Consider the following 20,762-nt stretch of genomic DNA (forward strand, 5'->3'; position numbering starts at 1 on the left):
GGGGCCTCCGTCGAACTATTTCACGGAAGATCCCGTCCCGTCGTCCAGGACCTCGAGGAGGTAGGAAACGTCGGCCTAAGGGGGTAGAATGAGCCGAGGGTCCCGTCAAGGTCCCCGTCGAATAGGTGTAAGACCGCTAAATAGACGGCTATACCCAACTCTCGCCTCTGCGGCAGTGCCCATCCTCAGTCCACAACCTAGGGCGGAGGCGCCCGTCGCCATAGCTCTTCAACCCCGGACGGAGTACCTGCTCTACGGCAATGAGGGCATGCCAACGGGGTAATCTGCTTACAGGGTGGAGGTCCTTGTCGCCACGGCAAGACCCATCCTAGTGGAGGACTCCCCCTTTAGGACGGAGGCCCTCATCACCATGGAGATGCCCGTCATAATGGGGGCCTCGCCTACAGGACGGAGGCCCTCTCCACCATGACCATGCCCCGTCATAACGGAGGACTCCGCCTAGAGGACGGAGGTTCTGGATGCCATGGCAATGCCCGTCCAGTGTCAGCTCAAAGTCCTGTCTACAATCACGAGCTCGGTTGGAGGCTCTCCCGGGGCCGCCTCGATGAGTCAGGCCGAGGAAGGAGTCTTCTGACACCTTCACGGAGGGGCCCGTCACCACCTCGAAGGCTCAAAATGACGGAGGCACCCTTCTCACCTGGAAGGGCTTAACCGCGAGACTCTTTCAGAGCGGGGAGGGAACCGTGCTGACTCTACACGTGCTCTGATCCCTCCGTGGCACCCCTCCACGGAGGAGCCTGTGCCTTTATCAAAGGCTCGTTAAGTGACAAAGGTGCCCATCTCTCCGGAAGGTCTTAGCCGCAGGTCCCGTCGGAGCGGAGGTGCCCGTGTTGAATCTACACCCCATCACGAATCTTGGAGGGTGATCTCCTTTATAAGGGGACACAAATTGAGCAGCCAATACCTCAAGAAGTAATTGACTGGCGAACTCGCCTTAACAGGGTTATGGAGGAACCTGTCTAGAAGAATTCATCTTTGGCTCCTTCCGAGGAGAGGGACGTAAAGTTGGGCATAGCCATTGATAAGGTGTTCACCCGAATAAGGACACCTCCAAAGGTCACAGTTCAGCCAAACTGCTACAGGGCCCAAGAGCACAAGGCAAGTATTAGGCCTTAGTAGGCCTTCCACTTGGGACTAGTGAGAAGGAGTCCTAGTAGGGGTAGGACAAGGTGCCCCGGAAGACCGGCTAAATCTCAGTTGACCCAAACCAACAGAATGACTTACATTGGGAATAACCCTGGATTTGTCACAGGTCAAGACCTTTTCCACCCATAGGCAGTCTGAACAACCTGGACAAAGTTCTCCTTCCCTTCCTTCGAGGACATCCCAGAAGAATGAAGGAGGGGCAGAGGTTGGTAGGACATCTGGTGTCCTTAGAGAGGCTAGTCCCGCATGGGAGAAAGATCCCAAGGAGGGTTCAATGGAACTTAAAGGAGAGTTAGAACCAGAGAAGTTCCCCAGACAAGTGGTGCCAGTCCGGCAAGGAACCAGACAAGCCGTAGAATGGTGGCAGGATCGGTCACGCACTCTAAAAGGAATGCCCCTGTCCTCCCAACCTCCAGAATCCGCCAGTTTACGGACGGGTAGAAAGATGGAGGGGGAACGCACCTCCGGGGAAAAGACAGCGAATGGGACTTGGACAGAAAGGGAGAAGTCTCTGCAAAGCGATGTCCTAGAGATGAGAGCAGTCCAGGGAACCTGCAATTATTTCACGGAAGACTTGGAAGGGAATTCAGTGGATCTGATGTCGGACAAGGGAACCTTGGTTGCATACGTTAAGAAGATACGAAGGGCCCGGGACCATGACTCTCCCCAGCGCAGGACGGAAGAAGTGGTTGGTGAGACGACGTCGGCGATGGAGGACTCCGCGTATAGGAGGGTATTCGACTTGATTAAAGGCTACATAGCCTGGTGGAACCCGTTCTACAGGAGTTGGAGACGGGGACCTCCGGCTTGAACAAGTTCTAGCCTACACCGCCCAGAAGGAGTCCTCACTTTCCCTTCCTGAGGCCACAAAGTAATTACCACTCGAGGGAAAGTGGACCAAACGGGACTTACAAGACAGGGGAAACCCTGGACATCCTTTGCCAGGGCTTCTCAGACGGAAGGGCGACATCAGCAGTCACCTTCTTCTCCCAGTTCGAGTCTGCCCTTTCAGGGGGAGGGCTGAGATCAAAATAGTTGTGTAGACTGGCCCTTCAGATCCTGGATTGGGAAGGAAAAGAGAAAATCAACCCTACAGCAAACTTCATTCTGGGGAAGAAGAACGTCCTAGCAGGCTGCCTCAGCAGAACAGGACAAATAGTTGCATCGGAGTGCTCCCTGCATCCGCGAGTGGCAAGCGACATCATTCAGATGTGGGGGTACCCAGTAATGGATCGGTTTGCAACAAGGAGGACGAACAATCTCCGTATTCTGTTCACCTGTCCCAGACCCGAAGGCGGCATTGGAGGACGTGTCTCAACTCAGATGGGACGATCTAGACGTGTACGCCTTTCTCCCCCTTCTCCCTAAGAAGTCGAGTCCTCAACATGGGGGCAGCAACCAACCTTACAATGACTTTGGTAGCCCCTTTGTTGGTCGGAGAGAGAGTGGTTCGCAGACCTAATGAGTCTCGCCTCTCTCCCTCCCTGGACTCTTCCCAACATACCAGATCTATGGAGACGACCACATTTTCAAGGGTTTCACGAAACCCTCAAGCCCTTCGTCTTCTCGCCTGGAGGTTATCCAGTTCCTCCTGAAAAGACAAAGGTACTCCAGCAAGACAGATAGGAGGATGTCCCTTTACCTGAGGAAATCCTCTACGGCCATCTACCAATCCAAGTGGACGATGTACGTCAAGTGGACAAGGACAAGAAGATAGAACCATTAAAAGTATCCATGCCCATTATAGAGGATTTCCTGGTCCATCTCAGGGATAAAGTGGCCGTGACAATCCTAGCGGTTAAGGGAGTGCGAACTGCCCTTGGTAAAGTTTTTCTCCTGAGAGGCATAGTTCTCGGTTCTTCAAGACAGGTGTCCATGCTCATCAAGACTTTCGAGCAATCAGACCCCTTCTGCCCCGAGAATCCCGAATTGGGACCTGGCAAGGGTTCTGGATATGCTCCTAAATCCACCTTTCGAACCCTTAAGAGACATTGTAGGCAGGAATCTCACATTCAAAGTGCTCTTCTTGTTAGCGTTAGCCTCAGCTAAGTGGGTGAGCAAGCTACAAGGGTTTTCGTATGAGGAGGAGTTTTCTAGAGGTTGGAAGAAGAGACCCCTTAAGTTAGTCTCCTCCTTCGTCGCCAAGACACAGGATCCGTCAGTTTGGGTTCCGAGGTGTGAGAGCTTTACGATCCCAGCAATCCCAAATGAGGTAAACCAGGAAGGTTTGAAATTGTGCCTCGTCAGGGTGGTTAGGAAGTGTCTTAAAGGAACGGCGAAGCCCCGTCCGTCTATCAAGAACCTCGTCGTTTCCTGGGGTCAAACGAAAAAGAACATCTAGAATACAGTTTCCTTTTGGGTCAGACAAGGAATTAGGCAAGCTCCCTAAAATGAGGGGTTTTCAGTGCCAAGAGAACCAAGGGCTCATGATGTTAGGGTTCTAGGCATCGTCCTTTCATCTGTAAAGAACATGTCGGTGGCTCAGGATCTTCGAGCAGGGACTTGGTCTAACCGGTCGACATTTCACTGATCATTATCTCAAGGACGGTACGAGGAACTCCCCAGGATGGGCTTTCGGTCGGGCCGGTCATCTCAGCCTTCCATTCGGATTGACGAATTAAGTCCCGGCCTCGATAGGGAACCACAAATGTTCTAGACACGGGGAGGCTTATTTTTCGTTGTCACCTTTTCCCCCTTTTTCTCGTACTATCAGTTGTCCTCAGAGCTGTTGCTCATTAGACAAGCCTCAAGAATCGCCATTATGGAACAAGAACAAGGAAGAAAATCGCAGAAGGGTAAGTGTTTCCACACTTAATGAGTTTTTGTGTAGTTTATCCTACTGTCCATTGGGGTCTTGGGCTACGGGCACTCCCTCCTCCTAAGGTGTAAGTCTCCTAAGCAAAGTGTTTCGAGGTAAGTGTCTGTGTCGGAACAAATCACAAATTTTAAGTAATTTGTATTTTTCCTAACATACTTACCGAGAAACACTTTCCAGGTATGGCCCCCCCAACCGTCCCCGCAGTGCCTTACAGTCCTAGAGTATTGTTCCTTACATAAAACATACTGACTAGGTAGAGATCGTCGCCACATGGCTGACCTCGGGCATTGCCCCAGGTCACGTTCTCTTCCGCTAACGGGTCACGTTGGATATAGTAGGGTAAACTACGCAAAATTCTGGTCGTTAGAGAGGAGCCACCAGTGACTCCTAAGCAAAGTGTTTCTCGGTAAGTATGTTAGGAAAAATACAAATTACTTAAAATTTGTGATTTCTTGCAATACTGTTTTATAGATATTTTTCATCCATTACAAAACTTTTTAATAGTTTTCTCTTTGTTTTTCTTTGGATTATTGCACATTTAGGGTGCATGTATATTCTTTGTGGCAATGAATCAAAGTAATCTAGTCATTTGAGCTCTAAACTTTTATGTTTTTTTTTTTTTTTGGTTATAATATACATTTACTCTATTGATATCAATTCAAGAGATTATTTTGTCACACACTTCCTCTTCAATGGTCTCTTCTTATTATTAGGCAAAGCTATATTGTTTTTCAAACATTTCAGCTTAACAACCTATGTATTAGTCACTTGAAGGTAACTATTGTTTCACTTTCAATCATTTGGCTATGAACTTCTCTTCTTTCTTTTGCCTTTGTGGTTCTTTTAAAATTTCCAATTGCAAAATACAAATCTGTTTTAGTTTTCTTGGTTGAATTTGATCACCTTCTTCTTGCCTTTTGAAATGTAATTGCCTCATCCTTGCTCAAAATATTTTATTTTATCCGTAAGTGTAGATTTGGGAGAAAGTTGGGTAGGAAAATCCCCATGGAAATCGTAATTTTTACTGTTATGAAATAGTCATAGTTCCAGTTTATTACAGTAAAACGAAGCATTTTGCTATATTTTAGATATTTGGTAATGCATGAAGTACTGAAGATTAGCAAATACTGTAATCTGGGACATTTATTGAAATAATAGATATAGCTCACAATACCTTTACAGATACTTAGAATCACTTCTTGCAATAGCTAATACAGTACTGTATTTAAGAACTGGGAAACTTGCAGATACTATACATGACATGGATAATTTTATTTTAACACATCTTTGCCACAAAAGTCTACATAATTTAGTAACATCTCATTCACAAAGGTTGTGTTGGCAATATTATTCTTGATGGCAATGATAGTAAACCATTATGTTCTTCATACAAGGATTATTACTCTATCATCAATAGTAGGTATTGTACTTTGAAGTAAGTGTAACTATAAGCTATTTTCGAGTGACAAAACTATATTTTATCTGACAAAAACACGCTGTTTGTTAGTCATGCCAGTTCTGCATTTGTATTTGTCTGTGTATGGATCAGTATCTGAACATCTTATATTCCTAGACTTTTCAGGGACTTGTGGTGCCCAATAACTTTATTACAGGCCCAGTCTATGATAGGCATTTAACTACAAAATAAGAGCCTGCACCTGTGGTTATATTATTGTTGCACAAGATATTCAGTGATAAACAAACAATGTTGACTTTAGGTTAGGGTATTTTACAAGGTTAGAAATGCTTGCAAGTTGCATTCAAAGATGATACGAGAAATGCAGGATGATATTTTTTTTTCATATAAGGAAGTATTCAGCCATTTCAGGAAATATTTTAGTTCAGTGGCAATTAATGCACAATATATTCAGTTTCAAAAATTATTTTGAAGATTCAGATGTCACAAAAAGTTGTTTGAGTCATTTTTGTGTGTGCTAGTACGGTAGAACGTCTTCACAGCACAAAAAAAGAACCTTATCTTTATACTCTTGGCCACTAGTAGTTAGCATCCACTTTTAGTGTGTCTAGCAAGCTAATAAACCAAACCTATTCATGTTCACCTCACTCATGCTAGTGTTGGTGATATCCTTGCCAAAAATAGGGTTATTCAGAAAATGTATCATGATAAAATCCCCATTAACAATTCTTCCAGATTTGCATTTAAAGTTTATTGGCTTTAATAGTAATTTTTCTCGGTAACCACATATATCTTAATATTTCCGATACAAAGTGCTTTGTAACTTACTTAGAGTACATACCATAAGATCTGATTTTTATGTGAAGGCTGAGGAATTTAATATTTATTGAGTTCTTTACTAAGCAGAATTTTTATGGCTGTGTAAAGAAAATTTTTAAGGAAAAATCTGCTTTGTCATTTTTGATAGAGAACTTTTCCAAACTGAAAATATGGCTACAAACTATATATTTAGCATTGGACTCAAAACCAAACAACTCTAAATTTAAGGACGACACAATGTTTTATCAATATTATTATAATAGTGCCAGTATCTATTCCGTTAATATCGATTTAGTTAAATGTTATCCCAGGGTATAGGTATAAAATTCCCCTTCAAAAGCTTTACCAATATTACACTTTATAACACTGCTAAACAGACATTGTTGGTTCAGAATTTAAAAGTGAGTGTTGCTTCCCCTTGAAAAGTTCATTAAATAACTGCCCCTTTTATCATTACTGTATATTTTTATTCTTAAATTGAATACAAACAAGACCATTTGAGGAGAGGAAATGTCCCCTAAGATTGAAAACGAGAGATTTCATTCTATTATGATATTACAAGACATACAGCATTAGCAAGGGCGCTGTATGTTTCAATGTGATTGCTGACAGGTTGTTTTATTTTATAAGTTTTTATTATATAAACATATTTTCTTTTATATATGATAAAATTTAAATTATTACTATAGTACTTAAAATAAAAATAATTTTAATTCCAAGGGGAAGGAGTTCAGTTTACTAGATAGCTGTAATAACAAAACTGATTACTCTAAAATGGAATTTTTTCGCACAATGGTGATTTCTCCCTTCCCCAGCATTTACTTTATTCACTAATATGTTCTAACTTGTAAAGCCATGAATTTACTGAAATGAAGAGAGATGATAACTAGAATTAATATAGAAAACATATTTGAGTGCCTTTCATTTTCGGGAAAATTAATAATTACAATTAATTCTGAATAGATACCAAAGTGCCTCATGATTTTCATGGTAAACTATGTAACTGAAATGACTATTTGTTACAAGTGTGATATTTTCCTGTAATTATTTATTGATTATGTAATGTCAACAACTGCAGCTATTTATGATTAAGATTTGAAAAATCAAAACACTCTTAGTAAATAGCTTGCCGAGAGCTTTCCTTTGTCTTGGATATATAATATTGTTAAATTTTTAATTTACAAAAAAAGCATTTGAAATATTAAAAAATTACAAGATTATAGGAGTTGGTAATGCAATGAAATATTTATTTTCTGTACTTGAATTTTCAGAGGTAGTACAATATCCATGAAATAAGTACGTATATTTGCTGTAATAAGTAATACCAAATTGTTAGTACATATTTGAACTGTGTAATATATAGCCTAATTTTTTAGAAACATATTATTTTATATCATCGAACACTCAATAATTATTTTATAATGCATTAAGTAAAGAAATCTATTATCATGTCTTGTTTATTTTCAACCTAAAAACTCCATAGTCAATAATTAACATTAGATACTATGAATGCCGTGGAATAATGCATTTCAGTTGAATTTTAGTCGTTTACAAGTACTTTACTCCTTTCCATTTAACACTTGTTTTACCCCTCAGTATTTATTGCAGTTTCTAAACTAATTTTATTCCTTTTACAGAATCATTAATAAGCTTTTAGTGTTGATGTGTCCACTTTAGGGCCTAGTATCTGATCGACCTCTTTGTTAATATTCTTAACTCTTTGTTAGAGGAAGGAGGGTAGGTTAAAATGTTTCCCTTATAAATGGCTTTGCCTTAATGATTTATTTATTTCTTTTTTTTTTTTTTTCTTTTTTTTTTTTTGCACAATTGATAGTCTTTTCACATACAGTATTTTAGCACACTTGTTGTAAGGTTAGCTGGAGGTTATAGTCTTCCCATGGTTGGGTTAGGTTAAGTTTGGAAATTTTAAGCTGGGAATTAAGATGGTGTAGGATAGGCTTGAATTAGGGTTAAGGAAATGTACTATTTTTTGTGTGATACCAGTTGCAAATATATAACCATCCATAACATCATGATGGAGAAATTTAATAATTGTTTATTCATACTCAGAAATCACTTTAAATTACATATAAAAATCGGACTATACATCAGTTTAGTGAGATCTGGGTTATTATATGGGCAGGAGTCATGGTATATCAATGAAATAATCTCCAATAGATTTAGCAAACATGCGAATTAAGCCCTCAGAAGGATATTGGGAGTTAAATGGCAGGGCAGGATTAGAAATGAAACTATAAGAGTATTCAAGTGCCATATGTGGATGAGATCATGGTAGATGGAGATGGTTTGGGCATGCTCTTTGCATTCTCTAAGAGAGATTAGTTCACCAAATGTTCAGCTGGACTTCTTAAGACACTAGAAGAGTTGGAAGACCCAGGCCTACATGGCTGAGTACTATGAAGTGTGAAGTAGGAGATGGTTAATGGAGAAGTATTAAATTAAAATCTCAAGATAGAGACGACTAGCAAAATCTAACCGAGGTCCTTTGAGTCAATAGGTGTAGGAGATTAAGATGATTATTTATATTAGCACAATATATCTTAGAACTAGAATCATTCTTTGTTATGTCTATCTGCATAATGACAACATTAAAATTAGCTAATTGATGTTATTATCATAGAATTTTAGGATTTTTTAATTTGTTGTACTGTATTTGATTAATTATGGTGGTCTTCAGTTTTTGTTGACAAAAGAAGTTTAAGTACTTGTATTTTTTACCAAGATTTTCATGCAGGTATTTTATTCTTATTCCAAAAATAGCATACATATAGTGAAAATTCTGATATGATGCCAAGAAGAATTGGATACAACATATAATTTTTTGTTGTGGCACTTACAGGCCAACGAGAAGCATTCCGTACTATTTAAGATTACAGATTTGGTTTAACTAATGCAGCGAAATTCTACATATTGCTGGTAAGTATATTGCGTTAGCATGGAAGTATGTTTCCACAAAGTTTTTGATGTGAGGAATTATTTTGAAAAAAAAAAAAAAAAAAAAAATAAGGCAAATAATGGTCCAGACACCTTCAAGGCAATTTTATATAAATTTAGTGTTTAACAGATGTTGACAAGTATAAAACAATATCTTTGATTAGGTTATCTTAGGTTTAGCTCTATGAATAACATTGCTATAAGTTTAAGCCCTGTAGGTTAGATAAGAAACGGGCCTATAGCTCAACCCTTTTTCTGTTTGTAAATTATTTAGTTAAAAAAAGAAAATATTGTAACCAGATAGGGAAAAAAAAAGATATTGCAGATCACTTCACAAATTACTTTCTTGTAAGAAAAAATATAATAGTTTCCAGTCTCTACCATGGCCATGGCCTTGGATTAGAGTTCTCTTGCTTGAGGGTACACTCAGGTATGCTGTTTTATCATATTTCTCTACCTCTTGTTTTTATGATTTATATATGAAAGACCTAATTTAATGTTGTTACTGTTTTTAAATATTCTATTTTGATTATTTATTACTTCTCTTGTAGTTTGTTTATTTCCTTTCCTCACTGGGCTATTTTTCCCTGTTGGAGCCCTAGGGCTTATAGTCTTTTGCTTTTCCAACTAGGGTTATGCAGTAGCTTAGCTTGTAATAATAATAATAATAAGAGTATAAAAGGGAATTTGCGGTAAAGCTCTTTCTCCCAAAACATCCAACCAAGGAGCTGATGATATTAACAAAGACCAATTGCTATATAGAAAAAAAAAAAATAATGAGGCTAAAGACATGTATGCTGACATATGTTTAACAACAGTAAATTTTCAAAAGGTTGCCATGTTCTGTTATGAAATGCAAGGCAAATGCCCTAGACCAATGCTGTTGCAAAGGTAGTGAGGTTAGGGTTTCATTTGGATGGGATGGAGTAAGCAGTCTTCAAATGACTGAAATTATAATTAATTCATATAATTTTGTAAATCGCCATTGAACAGTATAGGTTGTAGGTGCAGTGCCTGGCATTTCACAGTACTTTAACTTACGAGAAAAAAATATTTCCACCCTTTTATCAGGTGTGCAATACTGATAGGCCTAATACATGGCCAAGTACATCACAGTGTAGTGTATAGTGTAGCATTTATAAATGAAATGGCCTACATGATTGCAAGATCAGTCTCTTATATAATATTAAACCAGAATGGTTTCTGAAGAAGCTTCCCTGTCCTCATAACACCAAATGAAAAAATAAATTACCGTGAGTCAAGACTACTACCCGCTCTATTGATTATTAAAGTACGGTAAGTTTTAAATCATTAGTTTTCTGGCAGCAAAGAATAAATTCATACAGGTATTTCAAAGGCTTCCCAGTATAATATTTAATCAGCGTGGCGCTAATAAAGAATAACCTGTCCTGGCCCTGTTACAAATTCATTATAAATCACAAATGAATTAGAGCACGAACATAAACCAATGGGACCGAAAGGCAACTAAGACATTGAAAGTAAAAGCTTAGAAAACTAATCAAGTGCTAAAGTGATTCTAAAATAGGTATTTAAAAAAAATGAAGATCAGTGTGCAAAATTAGTTATGACGTAGGGAACAAAGTTAATTAAGAAATAAAATTTCACAGAAAACAAATATTACATGTAGGATGGAACAAACAAAGGCTAAAACTGTGGCAACATAAGTTAACTATGACGAGAATAGGACCAGCAGCCTAGGTTAGGTTAGAAGTTAAAGAAAAGCACTGCCTTTTATTTTAGTGACTTAATTGTCTCTACGTTTAGTTAAGGTTTCAAAAGGCTACTGGTATACACATGAAATAAAAATCCATTACAGACTTCAATAAGACAAAAGCCATTTTTTAGATTTAGAAGTAGACTAAAGTTGACTACGGAGCCATGGCAAATTAGGACTTGGAAGTTTATAAATCCAATGAATGCCCTCTCTTTATACGGACATTGTTACCCACAGTATTTGAATCAGGATGATCAATGCTTTATGCAGACGTTCTTTTGTTATATAATCATATTATGTTTAATGTATTTTCCATCGAATTTATTTACTGTTGTCAAATTTAAGGATCCTTCAATTTGTAGTCTTTTTTTTTTTTTATGTCCGTCTCATAGTGATTTTCCCAGATTGTCTTTAGTTTTCGGTTGGCCACGGGAGTGTAAAGTGTACATACGTCGGTGATCATTTTATTCGTATTTTTTTTTCTGAAAAAAAAAAGAAAGAAATGTGGTGAACCCAGATTAGCTACTGTACTAATATTTTCAGGTAAGCAAACTTTTGCACTGAGATATTTCAGGGAAAATTTATTGCGTTTCTCTCCGTGAAATCTGCATTAAAAATTAGTGAACGTTTTGATATTCTTAACTGTTTTGACAGTATTTTGTCACCAATGCTTGTTAACTTTTTTTTTTTTTTATCTGGTCTACTTAATTTAAAACTTATCACCGAAAACCGTCCGAAATACGGACTCTACCTCAAACTTTTCAAGAAGATGCATTACAGCATAATCAAACCTTGAAGTAAATCTACGTTAAACCCAGATCATTTAATTAAATGCCTTGTTTTATCTGTTTGCAATTCTTTTAATATTAGGTGTCATTCTCGTTTTACATTTCACTTTTCAAATGAATGAAAATCAGTGTTGAGAAAATCGACTTTTACCGATTTTTTGTTCTTATTATTTTTCATTTTGAGTTTATTGAAGCAGCCAGTTGTGTGGCTTTGGGAAAAATTAAAAGTTTTCCTCTTTCTTGTAATGTTAATGGTGCATTGTGCAGAATGTAGTTGTAGAAATAGTCACATGAATAGGCTACTTCAAGAAGAGTTGGTATAACATTTCACTAGTAAGGAAAGCTTATGCTACATAGACGTATTAATCCACATTCTTATGGTTAGAAATCAAACCTATTATTAATAGATACAGTTTTCCCTGCACGACATGTCTCGCATTTTAAGCGTCTGGCAATAATGAATATTACGTTGCCATTTGAATGCAAGCATTAGAACACAGCCTGGCTAGTCTAATATTGCACTGTATATGAGGTAATTTGTGTGGTCATAAATCTTGTTAGCGTAAGGTATACTAATAGCCTACTGTTTCTTTCAATATGTATCTTTTATTAAACACAGTGCAGTAATGCATGACTGAAACTCAATACTTCTTGTCCAAACAATTTTATTTTTACTTCATAATGCGACTGCGGGTCATCTTAAACGTGCATATTGTATATTTTGTAATGCATAGAATGGTTGGAGATGGCGGACCTAGAGTATGCTGATGATCCTGTCCTTATTAGTAGAACTCCACAGGATTTGCCATGTTTGCTTACCATAATGCATGAAATATCACATGAGGCTAGGCTCAAGATGAATAGACTAAAGACAGATGATGAGAACAGAAAATGCAATGGGAGAGGAAATATTATTGGAAGGAGAAAGGATTGAGGTAAAATCATTCAAGTATTTAGGAATTATGATCTCCAATACAGGATCATTAAAACTGGAGTTAAGTGAAAGATTGAAAAAACAAATCAGATAATGGCTAGGTTAATTTAAATTTGGAAATCAAATCACTTGAAATTTCATATAAAACTCAGGCTATATGTCAGTTTAGTGAAATCAGTGTTACTGTATGGACGAGTTGTGGTATGACAGTGAAACAATCTGCAACAGATTTAGCACATTTGAGAACAAAGTCCTCCGAAGAATATTGGGCGTTAAATGACAGGACACGATTAGAAATGAAACTACAAGAGATTTCTCAAGTACCATGTGTAGATGGGATCATGGTAAGGGGTACATAGAGTTGGTTTGGGCATTCTCTTCTCACTCCCCAAGAGAGTTTACTTCACCTTAACTGCGCTCCACAAGTCACTAGAAGAGCTGGAAGACCCAGGTCTACATGGATGAGAACTATGAAACGTGCAGTGAGAGATGATGAGTGGAAGAGTAATGAATTAAAAGCTCAAGATAGAGACGACTGGCGAAATCTAACCGATGCTCTTTGGGTCAGGAGGCATACGAGGAGATGGTGGTGCATATTGTCTCTGGATTGCCTCCCCAGCACAGCCTAAGTATAAAGTAGCAATTTTTAAGGACGGCATAAATCAGTTGAAATACCCAAGTCGCTGTCTTGGATTAAACCAGTCACTTGTGAGCAGTGTTTAAACTTGAGCATTACCTTAGATGCTGCTGCTTTTTACCTTAGATTACCTTAAAACTATTTCCTTAAATTTGAAGCTAGTAAAACCGAAATTGCCCTAAATATATCATTACCCTAAACATTACCTTGAAACAATGCGAAATTACCTCAAACCAAGGTAATTTACCTTAAAAGTTTAAACCCTGCTAGTGAGCAGAGTCCTACGTTGATTGTCATGAAGAAGAGGATGGCCGCGCGATTAGTCAGTGGCGCCACTGAGACTCAGGTTTGCTTGGCCAGATAACAAAACGAAACTTGACCACAGCATGCAGATTCAACATTTTCGACTTGCTCGCCCAATTCGTTAACTAAGAAACCAGAGATGACGACGCCAGTGAAAATTGAGGTAGCCTACAGCCGTTTGGTAAAAAAAATTATTAAAGTAGTGACTAGTGAGTGTCTGGAAAGGTCTAGGCCTACAGCAAGTATCAACCTCTACTATCAGGTGATTCCATGATTAATATATATACATATATATATATATATATTTACATATTTACACACACACACACACACGGTAATTATATATATATATATTTACATATTTACACACACACACACACACACACACACACACACACACACCATATTACCGTTTGTCAACAAGAGCGTTGAGGTAAGATTTAGTTCTTATTCGTTCTAATCAAGTTTCTTCCTTGCAAACTTCCCAGGAAAGGCTTCATTTATTACGTAATGGTAATTACAGCGTTATTTTCAATGTTAGTATATAATAAGGGGATTGTTTCACTGCCACACCAACCCCATAAGGAGATGAAGGACAAGACACAGTAGGCCTGGTTGAGATGGGGTTCCTTAGGTTAGTAGCGTACATATCCCCTTACTTTTCTTACAACTCTAACAACTCAAAGATATCGCCGGTTTCAGCCTCCATAGGAAACGTGATTGTAAGACTACTTTTAATATAAATAAATGTAGAAATTTTACCCAATTAAAAAAAAAAAAAAAAAAAAAAAAAACAATCGAAATCTGGAAATTAATAGTCTTTACGAGTAGCCCTAATATAATGCAGGCCTATACATCGCAGAGTAGTTGAAAGTTCTGTTATACTACATTCATTTTCATTGCAACGGCAGCTTTTGTGACCCGTAGCCTAAATTTTGTAGAATTTTCACTTACAGGCACAGCCATATGTGCATGATATGTTTGAGGATATTACAGTCAATGCGTGAAGAACGTTGAAACATTAAAGCAAAAATCAAATCATTTTTCAGAACAGTTGCTAAATTAATCTCTCCTAGAGAACTATATGTCCCAGCAAATAGGCCTACTATGGATAGAGACGAAATTCACACCGCAAATTTATGCCGTCTGCTATTAGTTTTCTGTGATCAGATTTTTTTTATAATATGTGGTATAAGAACATTTGGGTAGGATTTGGGCAACGGTAGAAATTTCATCTTGCTTAGCCACGCATGTATTGATTATACAAGATACGTGCCTCTTGTTTTTGTAACGCTTTCTAGAGCTTGGGATGTCTTTGACTTTATTTCCAATGAACTAACAAGGAAAATTTTACCGCGGTATGCATACACATTTCCTAACATCACGGTCTATACAGACATTTATCTGATTTCATCATCACCATCAGCTGTTACTAGTCCACTGCAGAACAAAGGCCTCTTACATGTCCTCCCACTTGCTTCTGTGTATTGTCTTTCTGTGCCAGTTTACCCCGTAAACTTTCTTAGTTCATCAATCCAATCGTCTTTCTTCCGTCCCTGCTGCTTTTACAGTCTCTAGGGTCCCATTATGTTATTCTTAATTTCCATTTATTGTCTGTCATTCTCATCAGGCCTACATGATATGCCCATGTCAATTTCTTTTTCTTACATGCTGTTAGAATATCCTCTATTTTAGTTTGCTCTCGTATCCATGCTACTACTTTTCTGTCTATTAGTGTTATTCCCATCATCATTGTTTCCATAGCTCTTTGAGTTGTAACTAGCTTATGTTCTAGGGCTTCAGTAAGGCTCCAAGTTTCTGATGCATAAGTTATTATTATCCCTTTAATCTAGCCAAGGACCCACCTGATCTTGCCAGAAGGGCATAGGACGGGGAACGGGGTTGCCAAAAGTCACCCACTCATTAAAACAGATTCAATCATGTTCTTTTGGTTTTTAGACAGGGATATTCATTAGATCTTATTTGTAAACAAAATTTCTTCTACATACACATGCATACACAAAACTAGTCATATAGACGACAGCTGAAAAGTACTGTACTGAGACCTTCTTGGGGAAAAATTTCTGTAGCCTACTGCATTTCCATGTCTCTACACACAGCCTATCAATAGTCTTTCTTGCCATGCTAAGTATTTCATTAATTTTTAGCAGCAATAGCTGTCAGTTTAATTTTCATAAAATGTCACGTTTACAGTATTATTTCGGATCTTTTCGGTTTCACTGCCGCAAAAACTATGAAACTAAAATAAAAATTTCTAATGCAGTTTTTATGCTCTTTCCGTAAATGAAATGAGTTTTTTCGAGAAATGAAAATTAATAAAGTTATGGCCAGTTATTTCCTATCCATTTGTTAAGGAACTTAATTTTCATTTTTTCCTCTGATAATATGATTATTAAACACTTGAGATTTGTAAAACGGTACAGAACCTAACAAACCCACCTAACCTAACCTAGTAGTTCCCAGGTCACAGCCCCTAGCCTGGGGGCAAGCCCCCCAGACCCCGCTTCCCAGGTCACAACCCCTAGCCGGAACATCCTTCTCAGGTCACAAACTAAAAATAAATCACAAATAAATCCTTACATTATGATAAAGACTTATTCAAGGTGGTACTAGAAAATATTTAAGAATTCTAAAGATTTTTTTTCTTTTTAAGATTTTTGTGAAAGGAAATAAACACCTTTAAATATCCATAACTTTTTTATTTTTCATTTCTTGAAAAAAATATTAAATTTTCGGAAAGAGCATAAAAAATTGCATTAGAAAAGTGTATTTTGGTTTCATAATTTTTGCGGCAGTCAAACCGAAAAGGTCCATTATTTCTTCTAAATAAATTTGTGGTTGAGTTGTTGATTTCAAATCCAATTTTTGAGTGTTAATATTTTATGTATATTATTTATCATTTATAACTTTAGCTTCGGCCATAGGTAGGCTAATGATTCATCAATAATCCAGGGATCAAATATTGCAATTACTTTTATAATTACATTGAAAGTAAATTTATTGCTGAATTTTAACATTCAAATTAAAATCGCTACCAATCAAGAATATCGTGAATGTATAGATTATCATTACTTTTTCCTATATTTTGAAATAAATTCATCGATGAATGTTTATATTTTAGTTGTTTGTTGTTAAAGTTAATGTGTTTTCTAAGGAAACACACACTAGTGGAATTTTTTTCATTTTTTTTTTATGGTTCTAGTATGATTCCTTGTGCTTATATGTTTTTATGCGGTTGAGAGACTGTTTTATGAAGATAATATCTGATGTTGCTAACGAACATGTGAAAACCCTGTTTATTTAAAGGTAATCACGTCATTGGTAAGCTTATTGTAGAATTGGTAGATAGGCTATATATGAATTTTGCAGATTTTAATAGTTACTTTGCACACAAAACTTTAGTTAGTTACCAGGAAGGTAAAATTTACGTTTTGTGTATAAAATGCGTCTAGTGGTTAATGCTGCCAATGCTTTCCGTTAGAGTTTTGAGTAAATTTACGCCGACTACACATTTTGAATTCAGTATATCAAATCAGATTTCTTATAAAACAGCTTTTATTATCCTGGGACAATGCTTTACCAGATTCCTCTCTCTCTCTCTCTCTCTCTCTCTCTCTCTCTCTCTCTCTCTCTCTCTCTCTCTCTCTCTCTCTCTCTCTCTCTCTCTCTCTCTATATATATATATATATATATCATATCTTCCAACCTAAGGGAAATGAATTCCCCGTTTTTTCAATTTATTTCTTGTCAACAAGAAGCTTTTGATTTTAATTCATGAAAAATCGACTGTCGTTAAATTATGATTACACGACAACTTATTTTTAAAAAGGTTAATGCACATATCTTATATTTAATGGCTGGAAGAGTATTCAGCAGATTAAAATAATGAGGAATTAGTGGTAGTATTAACATTTCCCTTAATAATCTTATTATTGATGATAAGATATACAGAAAACGGAAAAGTGTTTGGAAGGATAACAAACGCTTTCAATAAGAATTCAATGTAAAAAAAGTGTGGTTTTATACATATATTTATATATATATATATATATATATATATATATATATATATATATATATATATATGTGTGTGTGTGTGTGTGTGTGTATATATATATATATATATATATATATATATATATATATATATATATAAATATATATATATATATATATATATATATATATATATATGTATGTGTGTGTGTGTGTGTGTGTGTAGTGAAAGCACACTTTAGTGACTGGTCATGTTCAGAAGGTATATATTGATAAAGGGAAGGTTCCAAAGGAATGTGGGGCCGGGGTAATTGTCACGTAAAGCCTTTGTAAGAATTATAATGGAATAACATTACTTACTATAACATAGAAGTTTTATGGTTGAATTGTGATTGGGAAGATCACTTAGGTAAAGAAATGATTGATACGTGAATAAATCCATTGATTTGGTCAGGAAAGTAGACGTGTTGAACTAATTTTTGTTATGGTCCAATTGTGTGAGATATATGAGGGTAAAGGGAAAACGTTAGAATTTTGGTGTAGATAATAGGTTTATGAGAGAGATTTAAAGTTTTTATCATGATGGAAGACGTGTGTTTTAGAGTGTTTAGGTAGTAGGGTGTCTGTTTTGAAATGAAAGTGGGCCTGAAGCAGGGATGAGTAGCTTAATCTCCATTGCTGTTGAACATCTTTGTAGATTGAGGTGCAAAAGACCAAAAAAACGTTAGTGGACATGGATGCAAAGTTTCGGAAAAGAAAAATGAAAAGTTGATGTCCTGTACCTTGCCTCTGCCATTCGTCTACGACCTTTGAGTGTTGGGTTTAGTATGATAGAAAAAAGATGACGACAAGCAACCAGTAAAATTACTGTTTCAGCCATTTTATAACTATCATCGCACTTTCAGATGTAAAAATAAATTTCTCACTATTTTTAGACATGTGCCTCGATGTTACCGATAAAATCTTTAGCCTAAAGCATAGTTACTGAAGAATGTATTTTGTTTGAATTATAGAAATGGGAATGATATCTAACTTGTTATTGACATCAATTTTTAGTGATAAAAATTTCACAATTGTTTCATTTATATGAGGTCAATATGATATTGAAGCAATGTTCGTTTATATAGCTATTTTAGTTGATAAGTATAAAAAAAAAATATATATATATATAACTTCCCGGAGGTTAGATGTGTCAAAACTAGTAAAGTAACCCTTAAAATTCTGACATTACCTTTTCTTTACAGCGAGGGGAACACATACGGTATAAGATGTTTATGTGTAGGTTATGTGGGTATATTTATAATATATATATATATATATATATATATATATATATATATATATATAATGTCTTAGTGGCATCTCGATATGGAAGACAACATTTATCCTGACAAACTGAGCTCCAGTTAGGCTTCAGACGAAAACGGGATTCAAGTTTTTTCTTTTGGTATTTGGTGTAGACACGTTTTTCGATTCGTTATTTTTTTACGTTATTTTTCGTCAGAACTACATAGGTTGAAGGATGAAATTACTCTTCGATGTAAAGGCCATGGCTGTGAAAATGTGAAATAGAAAAATATTTGGAAATTCTGAATTAATCGACAAATATTGATAAACGAGAACTAGAAACTTCTTTGAAATGTAGATTTACCAGCTAACCTAGATGAGAGAATAAAGATTTTGATTATTTCACAATCAAGTTTACAATATTATATCAAGTAACAAGAACATAACCGCGGTGTCATGGAAGAACGTTGAGCCAGGCAAAGGTTTGAATTTCAAGTCCCTCAAAACATTGTCTTGATGACAAATCATTTGATTGTTCCCGTGTGCAGACATAGCCAAGCCAGATCATATCCATCTGTACATCCTTTTACAATGGATTTCACAGGCGCCATTAAAAAGCCAATCGTAAAAGTAATATATTATGAAAGCATTTTAACATTTTGGTAAATTACAGAAGTGGTTTTGGAACCAATTTTTTTTTTTAAAGGAAAAATTATTTCTGAAAATGTTCAGGATGATCATCGCTTGATGTTTTTCACTAGATAAAATATATTCTGATAATGAAACCAGCTTTGTAGTTGCCAATAAACTCGTAATGTCCTTTTCAGAAGCGCCCGCAGTAGCAGAGCTCCTGGAAAACTGATAGAGACTGGCCCCTTGAGCAAGAGTAAGTATTTGAATAGATGATAATTTTGTTAAATATTTTCATAGAAATCTTTATTAGCTTCTCCGTGTTTGTTTTGTAGTTGGAGTGTAAAAAATGTAGCCACTGAAGACGTTTATTATCACATTAGTCATATGGAAGCATTGTAAGGTTTTTTAGTAAAACACGAGACGCATCCAGTCTTATAGAAATTTTTTTATAAGGTTATTATAAAGATTAAGGAGGATCTTATATTACGTGAATTAGGTAAAACAGCTGGAATTTCTCCTTTATGAAGTCAAATTATTTCAGAGGATTTTTATTTTTTTTAATTATTAGTTACTAGCTGAACCCAGCCACGCGTTGCTGTGGCTCAGTCTGGTTAAATTGAAAAGAAAAAGAAGCGCACGTTTCTATGTTTAATTTCACATTGCTTGTGAGTATACAATATTTTTGGTTCCATTGTTTGGGCAGATATAGAGATTGTCTAGTTTGCCGACTCTAGACACGCAACATATAATTGTCCATGTGAGAAGCAATCCATTTTTAGATCTAAACCGTACAATTATGAAGATTAGCCTTAAGCTTTGTTGACGATGATTGCAAATGCCAATCGGATTGGGAATGGCAATTTCTTAAATTGAAATGGCATATTCGTTGGAATCATAGGAATGCGAGGAATGGGGACATCTTCAACTTTAAAAGGTCCTCTCAAGAGTGTTGATTCTACGACGTTGTTAATTATTATTTTTTTTTCTACTGGAAACCGCGTGCTATTACAAAGATTTGGCTGGTTGATATTTCCCAATATAATTGCCATGCTGCTTTTCAATTGCGCTACGTGCGGTGGCATCTCTGGCAAATGGAGTGAATTGAAAAGAAAAAAAAAAGTTGGATAATTAACCTCTTCATCAGCTTCCACAACAGTATCGATGGACTTGTATGTGACTGCCATGCTTTGAATGTTACATTTAAAAAAGAAAAAAAAAAAAAACCGTGATTTTAATCTGAAATTCTTCGCAA

At 36.6% G+C, this 20,762-nt stretch overlaps 1 long non-coding RNA gene across 1 annotated transcript in view; it reads left to right on the plus strand.

Moving 5' to 3' along the window:
- The first annotated feature begins 13,596 nt into the window (after nucleotides 1-13,596).
- The window catches only part of LOC137632474 (uncharacterized), a 61,628-nt gene continuing 54,462 nt past the window's right edge, over nucleotides 13,597-20,762 (plus strand). Inside the window, exons 1-2 of the long non-coding RNA XR_011042046.1 lie at nucleotides 13,597-13,736; nucleotides 19,705-19,763. This is a non-coding gene — a long non-coding RNA (uncharacterized lncRNA). The remainder of the gene's footprint in view (nucleotides 13,737-19,704; nucleotides 19,764-20,762) is intronic.

Source organism: Palaemon carinicauda, chromosome 41 (assembly GCF_036898095.1).
Source record: "Palaemon carinicauda isolate YSFRI2023 chromosome 41, ASM3689809v2, whole genome shotgun sequence".
NCBI classification, from domain to species: domain Eukaryota; kingdom Metazoa; phylum Arthropoda; class Malacostraca; order Decapoda; family Palaemonidae; genus Palaemon; species Palaemon carinicauda.